Consider the following 9,992-nt stretch of genomic DNA (forward strand, 5'->3'; position numbering starts at 1 on the left):
TGCATGAATGGTCTACATCTATGGGTAGAGAAGTGACTTTCTTCAGATCATATCCTTTCCCTGATACCTTACAAGTCATGCTCTATATGTAAGATCACGATGATATGAAAATGAGGATTATGGGGGTTACAGCACGCTCCCCCAAAGGTATAGAATGTCACACTGAGATTCTATGTTCATTTGTTCTGTAACAGCATTACAGAAATCCAATGACTGACCAATGGCATTTTCAAGTGCTAAAATAGCAAGCGATGTTGGTCTCTCATTGGCCATCAGCGACTGAAGATGTGGTTTAATGAGCCGGAGCTTCAAGGCGAGGGTGGCTCTGTCCACTGCCTTCCGTTGCGCTGCTGGGCCCCAAGTCCCTGGTGGCCAATATGTGACACTGGGAGAAGAGAGTAGGGTGGCAAGTGGTGGCAGGACTTTTGCCACCAGGGTCTAGCTGCCCAACTTCCTCCTGGTACTGCTGGCCCCCCGTCGCCTTCAGGTAACGCAGGAACTAAGGCAGGAATAGGGCGAGGAAGCAAGTAAAGCCAAGCAAGGAAGGCAAAAGTGAATCTTGTCTTCATGGGCCGCTCGCAATGACGTCTTTTTTCTGTGCCACAGCTGACAACAACACCCCAGACAGAAAAGCAGGAGGCCAAAAAGAAACCGAGCAGCTGCTGAAGTAGTTCAGTTGGGAGCGTGCTAGACTAACAGGCTCTTCTGTCCCCCTGTGTGCACGGGTGGGATGTTTTCTGAAAGTGCAGCAGTGCCTTTAACTGCCACAAGTCCCTCATTTCAGGCTATGCAGCAGGAAAAGGCAGCATGGGCTTCTGCACCGAGTTGGCCCACCTGACCTTTCATTCTTCTCTTGCTCTTTGTCAGCAAGGGGAAGAAAAAGAAGCTCTCCCTCAAGCTGGAGTCACAAGGGCGACGTAAGGACGACTTCCTGAGTCCCAGCTCCAGTGCTCTGCTCTGCCAGCTGGCCCATTGAAGGGCTGCCACCACTTTCTCCAGGTTTGTCCATCGGTCTATGCCAGGGTGAGCAACAGCCAAGCAGATGGAGTTTCTGTAGTGTAGTGGTTATCACATTTGCCTAACACGCAAAAGGTCCCTGGTGCAGAAACATGCTGGCTTCCTTTTGCCAGATCCCCTTGCTGTTCAGGAAGGCCTCCTCCTTCTCCTATTGGCCTGTCCCTGGGATAACTCCAACCCCTGCGTGACAGAGGGTGCTGACAGCAGTGGAGAAAGCACCTTGGTGTCAGGCTGGAGAACCTAGAGGAGTGCGGCGTGTCACCTTTTGGAGGCTTGTGGCTTGGCCTCCTCTGCTGTTGGAGGTTGGCCGGTGGAAGCCAGCTCTTCCTGCTGGCCTCCTCTGCGTGACTTGCCAAAGGAGGAAGTGAGGCAGGAATGGGGGAAAAGAGGAAAGTCGAGCTGAGGAAGGCAGGGCAGAAGCGAAGCACCTCAGTGCGGCTAAGTGGGGTTAGTAGAGCATCACCATTCGTTCTGCAAAGCCGGGGGAGGTGCGGTTGGCTGCTGGGAGGCAGAATCATGTGCCTGCCTCTTGGCTTCCCAGGGGTGGCTCCTTGCAGCCCAGGAGAAGAGAGGTTCTAGGGGGAAGGAAAAGCAGCAATGGCGAGGCTGAGTGGGCTCCTTTCTGGCTGACATGGTGGGTCTGGGAGTTGCCTGTAAGCCATAAGTGGACTTGGTGGAGTGAAAACCGCTGCTCCATTCTGGCTGACCTGGGGGCTTGGGAGTGGGGGCAGGGCGCTAGCTGTGAGCAAATGGGATCCAGGAAGCCCCAGCCTGCCCCTCCAGGGGCCCAGTCTTCTTCTTCTCTCCTGTCGTGGGGAGCCCGGCCTAGAGCCTGCCCAGCATGCGCTGCAGCTCGAGCATTAAGCCTTCCTGTGGCATAACCGAACTACGGCCTAGTGTAATAAGGTGTAAAGTTAAGATTGTGAATTTATCTTTAATTTCCATGGTAACTTACTTTGCTCTTTTATGCCTACCGCTTATAATCCTTAAAACTCCATCTTTCTGTAGTTAATAAATCTGTTTTATGCTGTACTGAAACTGGTGTATTTTGCTTGAAGTTCTTGGGAAATCGCAGCTCCATTACAATGCTGGTTCATGTACTATTCACAGTGAGGGAGAGGTGGACCCTGCGTAATAAACTCACACTGATCAGGCTTCTGATTAAGGCAAGATGGTATGATCCAGGGGCGCAAGGCTGCAGAGCTAGGGGAATTGGCGGGAGGCTCTCTATCATTAGTGTTATGAGTGGCTGGGAGAAGCATTCATGTAACAGTTGGATGTGTCCCTACCTGTGGATGTCTGTGTAAGTGCAATATCTGCCAGAGATTCACAGCTCCTCACAACATCATAGTGTGAGAGGGAGCCCAGGCAGTGGGACACAGGGCTCAGGGGTCCCACTGTTCAGGTTGCATCCCATAGATCCCATCACAGACTTTCAACAACCACAGCAGATGTTCACTGAAACAGTGAGAGAGATGGCAAAATAGTGATCTCCAGTGCCTGCAGACATCAAATTATCAGGAATTCTGCGCACAGAGAGGACCCTGCAAGTGGAAAATGCCTTTGGAAAAGACCCTTCTCTCCCTAGCTGTGGTCGTACAGTGCTTAGTGCTCTGCGTTGTGGCCTCAAGAGCCATGGATGCAAGTTGAGTTATGGCGACCTTTTCCTTGTCTCCACGTTTCTTAGGTGCCTCCTTCCAACACTTGTCAGAAAAAACTACCGATTTCTTTTGGAAGCATTGCAAGGCAGAGGCAGTCCTCTCTGTTTCCTCAAAAATTGACCAAAAGGTGGGAGGAGTGGACACATTTCGCAAGGCACTACTGGGTGCTACATCTCTAACCTTGAGGAGCTTGGTTTGTTTTCCTTAACCAAAAGAAGGTTGAGAGGAGATATGATTGCTCTCTTTAAATATATCAGAGGGATAAATACCAGGGAGGGAGAGGAATTATTTCAGCTCAGTACTAATGTGGACACGAGAACAAATGGATATAAATTGGCAGTCGGGAAGTTTAGGCTTGAAATTAGACGAAGGTTTCTAACCATCAGGGGAGTGAAATTCTGGAACAGCCTACCAAGGGAAACAGTGGGGGCGAAGGACCTCTCTGGCTTTAAGATTAAGCTTGATAAGTTTATGGAGGGAATGGTTTGATAGGAGAATGTGATTTAGTCAATAGGTCAATAACGTGCGACCACTGGTATTTAGTACCGAGGGTCAATGTTGGGATATTGAAAGTCTTTTTCCTGAGTGTCTGGCTGGAGAGTCTTGCCCGCATGCTCGGGGTTCAGCTGATTGCCATATTTGGGGTCAGGAAGGAATTTTCCTCCAGGGTAGATTGGCAGTGGCCCTGGAGGTTTTTTCGCCTTCCTCCGCAGCATGGGGCAGGGGTCGCTTGCTGGAGGATTATCTGCTACTTGAAGTCTTTAAATCAGGATTTGGGGACTTCAACAGCTGAGTCAAGGGAGAGAATTATTTCAGGAGTGGGTGGGTCAGCTTTTGTGGCCTGCATCTTGCGGGAGGTCAGACTAGATGATCATAATGGTCCCTTCTGATCTTAAGTTCTATGATTCTATGATTCTATGAACCTCCACTTTACCTGGCAGGTGCCTCTGGGACTTTTCTCCCAGCTGCTCCATTTTTCATCAGTGACAATCAAAAGGAAGATGACATGACATCTGTCTGCAGACATCCCCAGCGAATCACAAGGACGTGTGGCGCAGGCTTTTGTGTCGCAGCAATTGCAGTTGAAGCAACCACCATGCTAATGCCAGTCACAGCAGCCTTTTCATCAGCTCCAGGCTTGTGATCTGATTCTTTCCAATGTTTCTCTCCAAAGAAACCTTTTCCTTAGCAAGCAATTACTTGGATACCAAGGGAGGTCTCTTTTGTTTCCCGGAAAGACACAGGAAAATGTGAGCAGAGGAGACAAAAGTCATAGAACAAGGCACCACTGGGATTTGAACCCAGGATCTCCTGTTTACTAGAGAGGTACTTTAGCCAGCTAAGCCATGGTGCCTGCCTCAAGAAAATACTTGCAACTGTTCCATTTGATGGTCCAGGACAACACCTGCAAATTCCAAACTACAGACGTTCCCCATTTCCCTCAAGACTTGCAAGGAAGAACTGGCAGGCCAAGCCAGGATCTCCTGGTTACTAGGAAGACACTTCAGCCAGCTCTTCCCAAAGATCACTATCCAGAGACCTTTAAACAGCCACTGAAGATGTTCACCGACAAAGAGATGCCAAAATGGAGTTCTCCACTGCCTGCAGCCATCATGCTACCAGGAGTTCTGTGCACAGAGAGGCCCCTGCTGGTGGGAAAAGGCTTTGGTAGAGACTCTTCTGACACCAGCCATTCTCATATACTGTTTAGCACTTTGTGTTGTGGCTTAGCATCCAGAGATGCCAGTTCAGTTAGGGGACATTTTTCCTGTCTCCACATTTGTCTAATGGCTCCTTTCAACACTTGTCACCAAAAAGACCTGTTTCTTTTGCAAGCGATGTACAGCCAGACAAAGGCAGTCTTCTCCATTTCCTCAAAAGATCACCAAGCTGTGGAGAGAGGAGACACATTCAGCCAAGCTGGATGCTGAATCTCCTCTTTCTTCAGCAGGTGTCTGTGAAGAACATAAATCTCCACCGCGTAGAGGTCAAGAATAGGAGTTTATTACACACAGTGCTGGCGGAGTGGGCTTATTAGGCTCAGAGACACTACTAATTAATTAATTACAATAGAATATATAGATTTTCCATGGGTGGGGGAAAGTGATGGCGTAGGCAGTTCCAAACCCTGGGATAGCAAGACAGGATAGCACAGTAGCCAATGGTTAACAGGTTACATAATGTCTCCACCCATGGTCTCAAGTTAGCAAGTTAACATTTCATTAATACTTTGATAATATGTTATTAGTATAAAATATATATGTTGAATTCTGATTTGAGGTCCATAGGAATGGAGCAACTCCTTTGATTGTCCAACAGGTACATTCCTAGGGGTTAAAGCAAAGAAAGAGTGAAAGTCTATGGCAATAAAGTTTGTTTTTGTGTGTCTAATGGCAGGCATTGGTCCCTGGGAAGGGAGGTGGAAGGATGCCATATCTTATACTGACGTGCCAACTTTTCATAAACTCAAGGTTGGCTCTGTGGGAAAAATGTCTCCCTACAGAAGAGACTAACACAATAGGAACAGGGATTCTTTGCTCAATCTTCAACTCTGAATAAGACACAATTATTTAGTTCTTAGCTCCAACACCTGGCAATTTGCTGACCAGGCCTATCTTAGCAAGCAAGGCTTTCCGTTTACCCCATCTTTCTCTTAGCTGATCACTATTTGCTAGGCCTCTGGTCCCTTGACCATACTCTGGACTTCGGGTCTGGAAAAGAGGTGGCACAATCCATAGACCAGGTTGTTATATAAAATGCACATGGATTTTAACCTTTCACATCCAGTAATGGCAAAGTTCTTGGTTCAGGCTTGTAGCAGTGATGGAATAAACTGCAGGTTCAAATCAAGTCTCTGGAGTACATCCCCCACTGGGATGGGTCATTCAGTCCTTTGTACAGAGCTTCAGTTTGTAGCAAAGTCCCTCCAGGTATGAAGCAGGATTGAAGACAAAATGGAGATGAGGCATCAGCCTTTTATAGTCTCTTGCCATGTGGTCTTTGCTTTCTTTGTCCCAAGAACACTCTATCCAGCACGTGGCACAGAAAAACCTTAGAGTTCTCTCCATAGGCAGGTCCCTGCAGACCTTGCTGAGTCACAAGGCGTATCTGCCTTCTCTCAGTGGGTCGATTGTAGAGCTGATGGTCCTTAATGGGCCATCAAGCAGGCTAGGCAGAACTGACACCAACTTGTCTGGGGTGTTCCCCAGAAGCATATCACAAGTTTGAAATACAGATAGCATAGAGCCAATATTCATAACGTCAATGAGAAAAATGATACACATCTAGAGATGCCATCATGTGCCAGCAATGCCCCTCTGCCATGTACATTGGCCAAACCGGACAGTCTCTACGCAAAAGAATAAATGGACACAAATCTGACATCAGGAATCATAACATTCAAAAACCAGTGGGAGAACACTTCAACCTCTCTAACCACTCAGTGACAGACTTGAAGGTGGCAATTTTGCAACAAAAAAACTTCAAAAACAGACTCCAAAGAGAAACTGCTGAACTCGAATTAATATGCAAATTAGATACAATTTACTCTGGCCTAAACAGAGACTGGGAATTGTTGGGTGATTACACTAATTGAATCTATTTCCCTATGTTAAGTTCTCCTCACACCTTCTATGGGTCATCTTAATTATCACTTCAAAAGGTTTTTTTTCCTCCTGCTGATGATAGCTCATCTCAATTGATTAGACTTTTCCTGTTGGTATGCATACTTCCACCTTTTCATGTTCTCTGTATGTATAAATATCTCCTGTCTGTGTGTTTCATTCTATGCATCCGAAGAAGTGAGCTGTAGCACAAGTACTCCTGTTCTTTTTGTGGATACAGACTAACACGGCTGCTACTCTGAAACATCTAGAGATAGCATCATTATAATCAGCCAATCATAGATCCCTTACACGACAACCATTCTACAATATTGGCTGCAAATATAGAACAGTGGTCGCAACGGTGATCTGTACAGTTACAGATTATGTCAATAACATCATAGGAGCTGACACGGCATCAGTGAGACTGATATTGGAATAGCCTCCAGTTTTGGTGTCCTCATTTGAAAAAGATATTGTGATATTGGAACTAGAGCAGCAAAAAGCCACCAAAATGTTCTGAGGACTGGAGAAAAATGCCTTCTAGGGAGCTATTGAAAGAGCTCAACCTGTTTAGCTGATCAAAAGAAGATTGAAAGGTGACTTCATTGAAGTATTGAAGTGTCTTAATGGAGAGAAAGGATTGGGTATTAACGGGCTCTTTAATCGAGCAGAAAAAGGCATAACAAGACCCAATGGCTGGAAGGTGAAAAGAGAAAAATTCATATATTACAACTAAGGCACAAATATTCAACAGTGAGGATGATTCACCATAGGAACAAGCTACCAAGGAAAGTGGTGGATTCTCCATCTCCTGATGTCATTTAATGAAGACTAGATGCCTTTCTGGAATGTGTTTGCCCCAAAAGTAGCTATTGTGTCATACCAGAGGCCTGTGATATGCAGGGGGTCAGATTAGATGCTCTAATGGTCTCTTCTGGCCATAAAGTCGACTAATTTCTGAAAAACTGAGTGTAGCATTGGGAGCAGCGTCTGATGTTTTCCTGTCTAGCCGGCTTGCTGCCTAGAACGAACGCTCCTGGAGTGGGGTGATCCACAGGGAGCAGCTCAAACCTGCAAAGTGCCTGGCCAGGGGCAGGACATTAGCCCAGCAAGGGAGGGGTGTGGCAGTGACATCACAAAGGCCTTTGGCAGGACCTCAGCCTATTGGTCCAAGGTGGTGGGGAGGTGGTGACCTCACAGAGAGATGCTGACATCAGCCAGGCAGGACAGGGGCGAGGGGCCAGGGAAACCTCAGAGACCCCTGTGGCTTTGCTGCAGCAAGTCTCCTTCTCCAGGTCTCTCTTTGAGGACTGAGAGAGTATTCGGGTTCACGGACGTGAGCGCCAGGAGGAACCTCTTTCGAGTTTTCTCCTTCCCGTTTAGTGATTTTACTAGAAAACAGCCGTCCCTGTTTAGAAGGTAAGAGCCTCCTGGAGGTTTGAAACCTGTTCAGTCTGATTCTAAGCTCATGTGAGCGTATTTTATTCAGGTCATTCAATGTCTGAAATTCAAGATCCGATGGTTAGTTTGAAAATCAGGGCTCTTGGGTCCTATTCCCAACTCTGCCACTGACTGGCTGTGTGAGCTCAGACAAGTCAATTCTCCTTTCTCACATGTAGCTTCTCCCTCTTTCAAGTAGGGATAATAATGTTCCGCTCCTACCTACCTCAACACACTCACTCTTCCTCAAGACACACACACTGTCTCTCCCCACACACACACACAGTCTCCACACTGCAGTTGAAAAGCAGCTGGCAATCTAGTAGGATGCCCATGGAACAATGGGAGAGAGAAACCTGCATCACTGACAGTGCAGCCATGGAGACACCACACACCAGCCTTGCCTAGCGGTGGTAGGGGGGCGAGAAGCGACATCATCCGAGCTCCCTGCATCCAGGTCACTTTCTTCAGCCGGGCTGCGTCAGGGGAGGGCAGAGAGCAGCAGCTTCTGATGCTCCCCTCACAGCCCAGCCCAGGTGGGGAAAGTGACCAGGACGCATGGAGCACATAGTGTTGCTCCTCGCTCCCCCCACCCTCTGTGGGGCCACGGAGGAGCACTGGGGCAGGGGAGAGCAGTGAGCACCTTTGCACTGCCACATGGTGCCCTTTGACCCCCTGGAACCCTGGGCGGCTGCCGGGGGCCCCACCCCTAAGGCCGGCCGGGCTCCCCAGCACGAACAGCAGAGACACAGGGAGACTGGCCACCCACTGAGCAGAGGTAGCCTGGGCGGCTCGTAATGGAGGCTCGGGGGGGCTCAGCCTCCCCAAACCTTGCGTCGCCAAGGGGACAGTGGGGCCCATGACTAGGGGCCCTGGCCAAATTGGGCCCCCCTGGGAAAGTCTCCCCCATGTCGGCCCCAGGGCTGGAGGAGCTCCCACTCCCTGCTACGGCCCGGGGGCTGCAGCAGGGGCACAGAGCTTCTCTGGTCTGGGGGCCGCAGCGGGGCAGGGGTAAAGGAGTGACCGGGTGGGGCCAGTGGGGGAAGGGGTGGAACAGAGGTAACAGTGGGTGGGGCCGTGGGTGGAAGGTGTGGAAGGGGGCGGAGTCACACACAGAAGTGTGGGGGGGTCATGGTTCCGGTGCTGGGGCCCCCGCACTTGTTCTCCTTTTCCCTGGGCTTTGGCCTCACTAGCCCCTGCTTAGCGAGTAGGGGTCAGTGGTCCCCAAAATGTGGGGCGTGACTCCTAGGGGGACACAGAGGAAGATTGATGGGGGCACCTCAGGGCCTGAGCCAGCCCCCATGGAGGGCAGGGAGGGAGCCCCACTCAGCCCCACTCTGTCCCAGCTCTTCCCCAACCCCACCCTCAGCCTGGGCCCCTGGCTCCCAGCCCAGCCTCGACCCCCTTACCCCTGTCTGCCCCCTCTCCCCAGCAAGCAACGGCCCCACTCCCAGCCCCGCTTCTCGACCGCGGCTTCTGAGGGGCCACAGCCATGGGTACGAGGGCGTAGTGTGAAATGTTTGGGGACTACTGGGTTAGGGTGACGTCCTCAATCGCTTCTCTGCCGTCCAATGAAAGCGATTCCTCCCCCACCCACCCCTCTGTCAGGACGGCCTAGGTACGTTCCACTGCCCTTCACTCGTACAGGGAGGAGAATAACATTTCATTCCACTCAATGCTAAAGTGATTTGTTACCCACCACCATCCCAAACTGGTCATTTTGGGGAAGTGGCCCCCTCATGCTGCATAGCTAGGCAGAGTAGGGGTGTCTATGCAAACACGGCCTGTTCCTGAAGTCTTCCCCCAGCTCCTCACTAGATGTGAGGGGGGAGCTCATTCAGCCCCTGCTTCTGCTCAGTACTGGGAACCTCCTTAGTGTCCCTATCTCTGCCGGCATTAGATTTCTCCTCCTGTCCCTATCTTAGCAACTCAGATGAGGTGGCTGAGTGGTTAAGGTGATGGACTGCTAATCCATTGTGCTCTGCACGCATGGGTTTGAATCCCATCCTCATTGGATGCATTTAGTCTTCACCCTCCTTTATAGACAACCATCTTCCCCCCTTGGTACAATAACAGATCAAACAAGATTGCTTCTGTTTCCCAACTTTGGGCCAGCTCGTAAGCTTAGGGAGGACTAATGACCCCCCCAGAGTTTGGCAGAAAGCAGCACTTTTATTATACTGACAGCTAAGCTCAAAAGAAGGGATTCGGGAGGGTGTCACGCTCGCATACTCATGCTCCCAGGACAGGCCTGGCACTGGAGATGTCA

General features: G+C 49.7%; 2 non-coding genes across 2 annotated transcripts; one reads left to right on the top strand and one right to left on the bottom strand.

The window, feature by feature from the left end:
* Nucleotides 1-3,958: 3,958 nt before the first annotated feature.
* TRNAT-AGU lies at nt 3,959-4,032 on the bottom strand. The gene has a single exon. It is a non-coding gene; the product is annotated as a tRNA-Thr (tRNA).
* Nucleotides 4,033-9,655: 5,623 nt separating this feature from the next.
* TRNAS-GCU lies at nt 9,656-9,737 on the top strand. Its single transcript has one exon. It is a non-coding gene; the product is annotated as a tRNA-Ser (tRNA).
* The last annotated feature ends 255 nt before the right edge of the window (nt 9,738-9,992 follow it).

The sequence above is a fragment of the Mauremys mutica genome, unplaced genomic scaffold (assembly GCF_020497125.1).
Source record: "Mauremys mutica isolate MM-2020 ecotype Southern unplaced genomic scaffold, ASM2049712v1 Super-Scaffold_100141, whole genome shotgun sequence".
Taxonomy (NCBI): Eukaryota; Metazoa; Chordata; order Testudines; family Geoemydidae; genus Mauremys; species Mauremys mutica.